Here is a 10,835-nt window from a genome sequence, read left to right as displayed (position 1 = left end):
CAACCAACTTTGTAACCAGAGGTTCAACTGAATAGAATCTGAATCACATGCACCACAAGGCCTATGCAGCCTCAACTTAAGATGGCTCCCCGGCCTGGCTTTGCACTGCAAAGTTTGCAGCACCACGTGCAACAAAATGGCAGCCAGCATTCAAAAAACCCCTCAGCTTGCATTAACTAGCCACACACAAGGCATGCAAGCTCCACCCCCCCCAGTCGTTCTTAGGCTTCTTACTGGGTGAGCAACATAGCCAAGCAACACAGTTGGAGCCTCCCTCCTCCCTGGCCAGCAGGGAGGGAGGGTGAGGAGCTGCTTCCTTTGAAATTTAAGGGACATTTAAGGGACATCCATAAATAAGGGACAGCAGCGGGACATGGCGCTGGAATAAGGGGCTGTCCCTTCAAATAAGGGACACTTGACAGCTATGTAAATAGTACCGTAAGTGAGGAACCACAGAATTGTAAGGTTGGAAGGGACCCCAACCCCTTGAAATGCAGGAATCTCTGTGACAGACGGCCATCCAACCTCTGCTTAAAAACTCAGAGATGTGGGGAGGTGGACGTGGCCCCGGATGCAATTTGGAAAGGGAGCGCAAACAGGCACCCCCACAGCAGGCTCCTTCAACCAAGGCCTGGCTCCGCACAAGGAGTTGTACCCGGTCGCACAAGCCCCAGGGCCAGGCCTGCCCCAGGGAAGGAGACCAGGAGGAGAGTGGGCGGCCACGCTGGCACCCACCCTCCTCAGCAGCAGCTCCCCCACCTGGTCAGGGGTGAATGAAAGTGCCGTGACACCCGGGGTGGGACCTTGCTACGTAGGGCGCATGTGCGCCGTACGTAGCAACACCACACGTGCGCTGTACATAGCGGTTTGCCGGCGCCAGCGCTCCAGCACTGTACGGATTGCTCTGTTTGTGGCTGTAGCGGCGACTGAGGGATCCCGACACCGTCTGTACGGCGCTGGAGTGGCGCCGGTGGCAAACTGCTATGTATAGCGCATGTGTGGCATTGCTCCATACAGTGCATGTGTGTGACGCCGCATATGCGCTGTACACAGCGGTTTGCCGCCAGTGCTGGGATCCTCTACCACAAACGGAGGTTCCTCCACATGCGGTTGCGGCGGCGTGATGGCTGCTCGTGCCCCCGCGGGGTGCTTTCTTGTTACCCCCGCAGACATCCCACCTGGGGCGTATTGCCCCCCCCCCATTGTGACGCCACTGCGCCTGGTCACATCTGACCCAGTGGCAGAGAACAGCCCTTTTCGGTCATAGTGAGATGCACCCGGCCACAGCAGCTCTGCTACCGGGTCAGGGGGAGAGAGCAGGACGAGAGTAGCTGTGATCAGTTTTGCAGGGTCACCCAGAAGTTTTAACACGAGGCCTGGTGCAGGTGTGATGTGGGGAGCCACATGCAAGAGTTATTGCACACACGACTCAAATTCCTTTCCTGCAGCTCCTTCTAGCCCTGGGTTCAAGCGGAATGAAGACATGCTTTGTTTTTGTTTTTCTGACATGAAGATTAGAGAAGAAGAATTGGGCTGTACTCCGGAGAATCTCTCCCTCCCAATTTGAATCCTCTTTTTTCTGCTCCCTGGGGCTCGGTCTCCTAGGTCACTTTAGTCTCCTCCATTACTCTCTCAGAAAGGATTCCTCCCTTAAAGCCGTGCCTGACACCGCTCCCATGTCTTTTTCTATGGCAACTGCCACAGAAAATTACTCCCCAGGAGCACCTTGGCTGCAAACCTTAGGCGGGCATTCACTCACTGCCGTGGTCCATGGCACACACAGCAACTGAGGCACAGGGCCCTTTGCTTTCTGTGGGATAGGTCAGCCCTGTAGCTTTGCAGTGTTACCAAGGTCTTAGCTAGACTGGTAAAGAAAAAGTGTTTCGTATGCAATATAACACTGCAACACCAGATGGCGCTGCGGACTTCCATTTTTGCCAACACGGTTTCTCATTATAAAGGTTACAACGCATTTTTCTGAAGCCCTTCTTTGATGTGTCTGGATCCAGCCCACATTGTTTGCAGGACTGTTCAGCAGAATGAGCAAGAGGTCCCGTCCCCCAATAATGAGAAACCACATTTTTGAAGTAATTCACATGACCATCTAAAAGACCTCCCCTCCACACACAAACAAGACTACCGTATTTTCCTGTGTATAACATGCCCCCGTGTATTTGGGGGACTCCAAACTGAGAAAATGGGGGGAGATTGCCCAGACTTGTTGAGCTTTCGGGGGGCGGGGTTTGCCAGAAATCGCATATCTGCAGGACAGCCACAGCCAATCAAATGCCAAAATAAAGCGCCAATCGCCCTCCCTATTGATGCAGCAGCCAATAACCAGCGGACATTGCCACACCCAACAATCGTCCGTCCCACCTCTCCGCTATCCGTGTATAAGACGACCCACAGCTTTTAGCATGATTTTCTGATAAAATAACCTCCTCTAATACACATAAAAATACGGTATTTAGTCTGCAATCTGAAATTCTCCAACTGCACTAGAGTCCATCTGTTTTCTGAATACACACAGAACCACTCGGCCTCCCCCCCCCCGTGGGACTGACCCCTGACATATTTGTGTGTTGTGTGAAAACAACAACGGTCAGGGTAATTGACTTTGTTTGCACAAGGGGACCATTCTTCAAGGGGAGCGTTGACAGAGCCCATCACACTCCAAATCCATTATCTCTGGGTATATCATCAGGGCCTCTTGGGGCGCCTCCTGAGAAGGTGTTGCGTTTGGTTTTGTCACTCTGCTCTGACATATCAAAGTGAGCGGAGCAAAAAATGTGGAACCGAAATGGGAATTCCATAGCAGACCCTTGAGCAGACCCACACACTGAAGGCGTTCGAGAATAATTTACGGTTCAATAATACGCTTAGCGTGCTAAGCAAATAATGGCACTGCTATCTCAGACGGCAGGGTAGAAATTAGGTCTCAATCCACGCCAGACTAAAAAAAATAAAAATACTGCAAAGTGTGCCATGGAATTTACAAGACCAATGGAGCATCTCTCTCTCTCTCTCTCTCTCTCTCTCTCTCTCTCTCTCTCTCTCTCTCTCTCTCTCTCTCTCTCACACACACACACACACACACAATAACTGCTTATCTAGCTCTCTACTTCCAGCCCACTTGTTTTAAAGTAGACTGCAAGCAACGTTTGAGAAAGGAAATGTATTTGTATACATTAGTGAGGTTGGTGGGTGGAGACCAAAAAGCAAGAGTTCTGTAGTTTCCAGGAAAGCAGCCAATAGAGAGCATTTCTTAACAGGACTTCTTTCTCTGCGTTTGACAGTAGGGATGAAAATCATGGCTCCCTCCTCCCCTCCAGGGCCGCCGCCTTTAAGGTCATTATTGGCACATTTTAGTTCTGCTGCTGCCATCTCGTGGAAGGTGGGGAAATAGGATAAGAAGCCACTCGACAGCTTTTTCCCTAAACTTAATCTGTGTTACGATCCTGCCACCTAGCGACACAACAGGATCAAAAGTGTTTTCTTTAATAAGGGATTCCTCCAAGATATGGGTAATTGCTTGCTCTTGTCGCTGTTCACAGGCTTCCCTTTTTAAGGCATACAGATGCAAGCTCTTCAGGTCCCTGCCTTGTCCCAGGGGACCTCAACAACTTTCGGGGTGTCCTGGTTTTTACTTTTTGAAATATGTCAACCCTAAGAGTGGGCACATCACTAAGCACATGATGCTGGCCACTACCTGTATGCTGAGCAGCACCAGGGTTGGCAAGCAGCTCTGGCAGCCCGTGCCAATGCCTGACCTAGAACCTTATTTGTTTAAATAAATATTAATTTTTTTAAGATGTTTCTTTATCGCTTTTACAGCGAACCTCCCAAAGTATTTTTGATTTTTTTAAGAAACAAGGTAGTGCTTTTTTTCTAGAAAAAGAGGTGCTAAAGCTCACCAGGAACGCCTCCCTTTGTTCTCTTAGAAAGGCAATGGCATTCACCTGAGGTGTGCCGGAACTGAGGTCCACTAAAAAAAAGCCCTGACAACAACAACAACAACAACTAGCAGAGGATGGAAAACAGGAAGAGCTGGAAGGATGAATTAAAACATACCAAAAAGCCTAAACAAAGGGCAAATTTCAAAGGACGGCTTTGTTTTAGTTCTTGTATTGTTTCAGAAAATGCACATTAGGTAGATTGTCCATTAAATGTGAATGGAATTGCCTTTCTTCCCCACCTCTAATTATAGCTTCTAAACTGTCTTCAGGACAGCCCCGTGTACAAAGAATTGGTGTAGTTCAAATGTGTGGTGTTATCGTCCATCACTTCAAAGTAGTTTAGGTGTGAGAAATAACCGATATGCCTGAGGCAAGAAGGGGGAAAATCACCATGGAGTGCTGTCCCAAGCACTATTCTAAAGCCCAGCAACTTTTGGTGCTATTGTGAGAGAGAAAGAGAAGGGGATGCTGTTCCCTGCTGAATATGAAAGCCACCCTGAACGAAACATAGGGATTTTAAGGGTCTGAGATGAGAGTTTCCCCATTGATAATTATCTGGCAATACTGATTCCCCTCAGGGTCTGTTGTGGCTCATCCTGAATATATTTAGTCAACAGTTTATTTAGCACATTTGTTAAAATCTATTCCACGTGCTTGCCACACCAATTCCATACACCTAAAATTAAATAGAGAGCAGAGGGACTCCGGCTCATATAACAACAACAACAACAACAACAACAACAACGTCCACCCATCTGACTGGATAGCCCCAGCCACTCTGGGTGTTTTCAACAAATTAAAAGACGGGTGGAATCTACACACATATAAAAATGCTGTTTAAAAAAATATATTTTGAAAAATACATTGAATTTGGCATAGCTCACTGCCACCACCTTGTGTCACATTTGTATATTGCACTTTACAACACATTTAAAAGGTTTTATTTGCAGCTGTATAGCTGAGTCCACAGTAAGATATCAAACATTAAAACTTCCCTAAAGATGTCTTCCAAAAGTTAGATAGTTGTTTATTTTCTTGACATCTGATGGGAGGGCATTTCACAGGGAGGGCACGGCTACAAATTAGGCTCCCTGCCTGCTTCCCTGTAACTTCACTTCTTGCAACGAGGGAACCACAAGAAGGCCCTTGGAGCTGGATCTCATTGTCTGGGGCAAATAGTGGGGGTGAAGACACTCCTTCAGGATCTAAGATCTCATTGGTTCCCTTCCAGCTCCACTCAACCAGACTGTAGTTTTCCGATTTATTTATTTTTGTAATAATACCTTCCACGCCCAATGGAAAGGCACTGTGCAGAGCATACAAAAAAGTTGACTTGGATATTGGGCTAGACTGGATTATTGCAGCATTAGCAGGAGTTTGGGACTTAGATCAGGGTTATAGAAGCTATGCCTCTCCAGATGTTGTTGGACTACAACTCCCATCTTCCCCGATCATTGCCCGTGATGGCTAGAGCTTGGAGTTGATGGGTGTTAGAGTCCAATAACATCAAGAAGGACAGAGACCTCCAACCCCTGGCTTTCCTTTCCCTCCTGATCTTATTCTAACTCCTTTACCAGAGAAGACCTGCAACCAAGAAGTGGTCATCTTTCATTGACTCCTGAATTTTGAAGTGTACATCTCTCCTTCCTAGAGTGATTGAAAGTGGACTTTGTATGTGGACTTTGTATGTTCCTAGAGACTACAGTAGTGATGTATGGAAGTGAGAACTGGACCATAAAGAAGGCTGATCGCCGAAGAATTAATGCTTTTGAATTATGGTGCTGGAGGAGACTCTTGAGAGTCCCATGGACTGCGAGAAGATCAAACCTATCCATTCTGAAGGAAATCAGCCCTGAGTGCTCACTGGAAGGACAGATCCTGAAGCTGAGGCTCCAATACTTTGGCCACCTCATGAGAAGAGAAGACTCCCTGGAAAAGACCCTGATGTTGGGAAAGATGGAGGACACAAGGAGAAGGGGACGACAGAGGATAAGATGGTTGGACAGTGTTCTCAAAGCTACCAGCATGAGTTTGACCCAACTGCGGGAGGCAGTGGAAGACAGGAGTGCTTGGCGTGCTCTGGTCCATGGGGTCACGAAGAGTTGGACACAACTAAACAACTAAATAACAACAACAAGAGGCTAAGGAATAAACAGAACAGTGAGGAATGAGAGGAAGCATTTGTCTCTAAACAGGTTGCCCTGTGGCTCTGCCTTCTGTTTTTAAAATGAGAGAAGCCTGTAAGTCAACCCCTCTGTTTTAGAGTCCTTTCCTCCAGTCCCGGGAATTATTTTTATTACATCACATATTCCAGAGGTTTCATAGCTCATCCCTTGGCTGAAAATCAGCCCTGGCTCAGTCACAGATCCAGAACTGGACAGAAGTGAGAACATACGTCTGCCGACATCCAGTGCTTAGGCAAAGGAGTTGGTAAGACTGGAGGAATGAATGGGCAGCGAAAGGGACAGAAACCTCCTGCCAGTAACATTAGTTATATGTGCCTGTTTGACAATGAAATTAGGGATCAACAGTTCTAAAATCAGGTTTGCTTATGACAGTGTAACCGCCTCACAAGAAACCCCAGTCAATCTCATGGCAAGAATCCAACCCCAGGGGTGTGTTGAAATAACACTCGGTGCACAACAATAAATGCATTCATTTGTGAAAGTTTTGCAAAAGATCTATGTCCTTTTTGTTTCTCCCCAGAGATGTTCCCATGTGTTTATTTCAGCATTTAAAAATATTATTGGCCTAGAGCCCCCAAAGTAAGGGCTTTTTTATTTTGCCAAAGAGAGAAGACTCTTGCTGGAAGAAATCCCTGCTCCTAAGAGCTTTTTAATGTCCTTGCTCAATTTGTGCTGGCTAAATTACGCAAGAAGGCAGCGAACACAAGTTAATGCTTTCAAGTACTCTAATGGAATGTCCAGTAACTAACCTCATGAAATATAGCAATACAGCGGCTTGTGATGTCTTCCTATTAAAATGATTCCCTACCTTTATAAATAAGAATGCCTGTGCTGAGAAAGAGGACGAGCCTAAACGCATCCAGAAAAGGCCGCTGCAGCCACAATATTGCTTCACAAGGTGGTGCAGTTACACTTTAGGCTGTGTCTATTGTTCTTCTGCGAGGGATGGCTGAGAATTTTCCTCAATCTGCATTTTAAAGCAAACCAGCTTAATTTGCAGTTCCTGAACTTGTATACAAATTCGATTGCATGCTTCTCTGAACTTTTCAATGCAGTTTTTTTTAAGTGTACAAAATTTGTATTCTATAGGAAAATGCATAATTTAGGGGGGAGGAATAGGAAAATGTTTATTTTAGAGGGGGAATACATACAAATGTGCTTTTTAGGAGGAAACACATACAATTTGATGTACATTTTTTTAAAGCTGCAGAAAATGGGATGGAAGAGGCTTATTCAATGTATGTAAAACACCTAATTTGGCTAATTAAAGAGTCTATAGCCTTTTAAACTGTGTGTGTGGGTTGTGTGTTTTTGTTTGTTACTATGTTATGTATTTTGTGTTTTTATATTACAAACAGCCCTGTGATCCTTGAAGGGCAGTACAGAATAAATAATACTACTAATAATAATACACAAAGCGGGATGTGTCCATCCCTATCTTCTCCAAACCCATAAAACATGGGTAGGCAAACTAACTCCCAGGTGCCAGATCCAGCCCAATCACCTTTTAAATATGGCCTGTGCACGGTCTGGGAATCAGCATGTTTTTACATCAGTAGAATGTGTCCTTTTATTTAAAATGCATTTAAAATGCATCTCTGGGTATTTGTGGGGCTTAGGAATTAGTTCATTTCCCCCCCCCCAAAATATATCCTGCCCCCCCCACAAGGTCTGAGGGACGGTGGACCGGCCCCCTGCTGAAGAATTTTGCTGACCCCTGCCATAAAACATGCAGGAAAACCTGGCATGCAAGTTTACCCTCTCCAGATATCACAGGCTGTTGTGTTATTAATGTTTGCAATCTATTCTATGGGCCGGAAATGCAATCAGAACAACTGATTTCTTTAGCTGTACTTAATCAAAGTGGATGGTACTTTAGAAAATGAAACATTCATTGAAGGGTGCAAACTTGAAACCATCTACTCAAGAGTTGCCAATGAGTTACTTTCCCATAGGCATTTCTTAGATTATGAATATTTACTAGGGCTGCAATCCAAACTCTAATACCAGTGACTTAGGACATACATTTCAGGCTTGTTGTAAAAGAAACAAACAGCTATTCACAGTGATTGATCCACCCCCTTTTTTTTCTTAAGAAAAGAAAGTCTGTTCCATGTGATTTATTGTGCCTGCTCTGGATAGGGTCGCATTTCCCTTAAATATCAGGTGCGGTATCAGAATTACTGCTTACCTAAAGCACTGTTAACACGGGTGGCGCTGTGGTCTAAACCACTGAGCCTCTTGGGCTTACCGATCAGAAGGTTGGCGGTTCGAATCCCCATGACGGGGTGAGCTCCAGTCGCTCGGTCCCAACTCCTGCCAACCTAGCAGTTCGAAAGCACATCAAAGTGCAAGTAGATAAATAGGTACCGCTGCGGTGGGAAGGTAAACAGCGTTTCCGTATGCTGCTCTGGTTCGCCAGAAGCGACGTAGTCATGCTGGCCACATAACCCAGAAGCTGCACGCTGGCTCCCTCGGCCAATAAAGTGAGATGAGCACCACAACCCCAGAGTCAGCCACAAATGGACCTAATGTTCAGGGGTCCCTTTGCCTTTACCTAAAGTACTGTTGGTGATAGATTCATAGGTAGTATCAATCACAGTATCATTCTTCACCTGATTGCTCCAAGTCATGTTCTACCCTTCACCCTCTCCGCACGGCATTAATAATATGAAAGAGGAATTGGGCGTGCACACTCACCCACTTCCATCTCCTTCCCAGTTATCCTCAGTGAGCTAGAGGGCAACTGTCTGCAGTGGGGAGCTTGCATGAAAGTAGGGTTCGAAAATGAGCAAGCAGCCTACCTGTATAGAAGGAGGCTACCTGCTACAGAGAGTTGCCTCCCAACTTGTGGATGATGATGACTGGGAATTTGATAGAGGAGTAGAGTGAGCAGGCTTGCCCACATAGCCCCCTCTATGTTTTTAACACCACAGGGAGGGAGGAACCTCAGAATAGGGCTTGTAATTGGTCCCCAATTACAATTGGCTTACCTGGCAGCAAGTCAGTACGTCAAGTCTCCAGTCCAGGCTCAATCCAAAGTCCAAACTGAAGCACAGTCCCACAGAGATCTTGGAGCAGGTAGTTGAGCAGACATAGCAGCTCAGCTCTTACTCTGTGTGCTGATTGCAGCATCTGGGCTTGATGAGGTATATGACCCTCACCTGCTCCCAGCTTACTCCAGCTGAGGAATCACATACCTCCTTCCAGAGCTAGCAAGCCCCACCTGACCAGCTAGTGGGCCCTTACCTGCCTCTGCCTCTTAAAGGTAAAGGGACCCCTGACTATTAGGTCCAGTTGTGACTGACTCTGGGGTTGTGGCGCTCATCTCGCTTTACTGGCCGAAGGAGCCGGCGTACAGCTTCCGGGTCATGTGGCCAGCATGACTAAGACGCTTCTGGCGAACCAGAGCAGCGCACGGAAATGCCGTTTACCTTCCCGTCGGAATGGCACCTATTTATCTACTTGCACTTTGATGTGATTTCGAACTGCTAGGTTGGCAGGAGCAGGGACCAAGCAACGGGAGCTCACCCCATCACGGGGATTTGAACTGCCGACCTTCTGATCAGCAAGCCCTAGGCTCAGTGGTTTAACCCACAGCGCCACCCGCATCCCTTCCTCTGCCTCTTAGGACTCAGCTATTCAGCTGCAAAGGAAAAGTATCAAGTTTGTTGTAAAGTGCAATATACAAATGTGACGCTAGCTATGGCAATTTCAATGTATTTTACAAAACTTTTTTTTAAGCATTTCCACAGCGTTTTTTATACATGTGTAGATTCTATCCTGGAGTGCCTTTCCCACTCCTCCCTATGCCTCAGAGTCTGCTGTTTTCGCAGAGACAGGGGCCCCTCAGGCTTTGCTGGTGTGTCCTGCTGCCCTGATTCCTGCGCACTGATCTCCATCCCCTCCTCATCTTCTGTCACCCTATGAGTATTGTCAACAACAACCTCTCCTTCCCCAAACCCAGCTTGCTCTGTGTGACACACTCCCAGCTGCACCCCTCACCTGGATCCTCTTCCTACTCTCTGAAATCCTGCCAGTTCATGACTGCGGGTTAGAGTGCCAAAGGCTCATTTTGTGGAATGCACTGAAACACGTGTTTTCACTGCCAAACGTTGCAGGGGGGCTTTTGTCCCACGGAGGACCTTACGGTCTTCAAACAAAAACATCTGGGCCACAGGGAGGTTAGGCTGGCCTCAACCAGAGCCAGGGCTTTTTCGGCTGTGGCCCCGATCTGGTGGAACGCTCTGTCACAAAAGACTAGGGCCCTGCGGGACTTGACATCTTTCCGCAGGGCCTGCAAGGCGGAGCTGTTCCACCAGGCCTTTGGCCAAGGCACAGTCTGACCCCCTCCTTTGGTAATCCTCACAGAACTCTAGCTGAATGGTTGCCATTAATTTGATTTTGAATTGATTTTAAAATGAATTGATTTTAGAATGCTGTGTTACTTTTATTGTTGTTTGCCACTCTGAGCCCGGCTTTGGCCGGGGAGGGCGGGATATAAATAAAATTTTATTATTATTTTTTTATTATTATTGCTGGGGCTAGTTCACAGGAAGGTGAGCAGTGGGACCCCTGGCCAGAGCCAGGAAGGCCCCCGCCCCTATGAACATGGTGGGTCCTAAGACATAGGGAACAGCAGGCGGGGCATTCCAGGAAACGGGCTGGCCAGGGGCTGCAGCCTAGTTCACTA

This window comes from Podarcis melisellensis (genome assembly GCF_964234715.1).
Source record: "Podarcis melisellensis genome assembly, chromosome: 11".
Classification (NCBI taxonomy): Eukaryota; Metazoa; Chordata; class Lepidosauria; order Squamata; family Lacertidae; genus Podarcis; species Podarcis melisellensis.
This window is presented reverse-complemented; position numbering follows the sequence as displayed.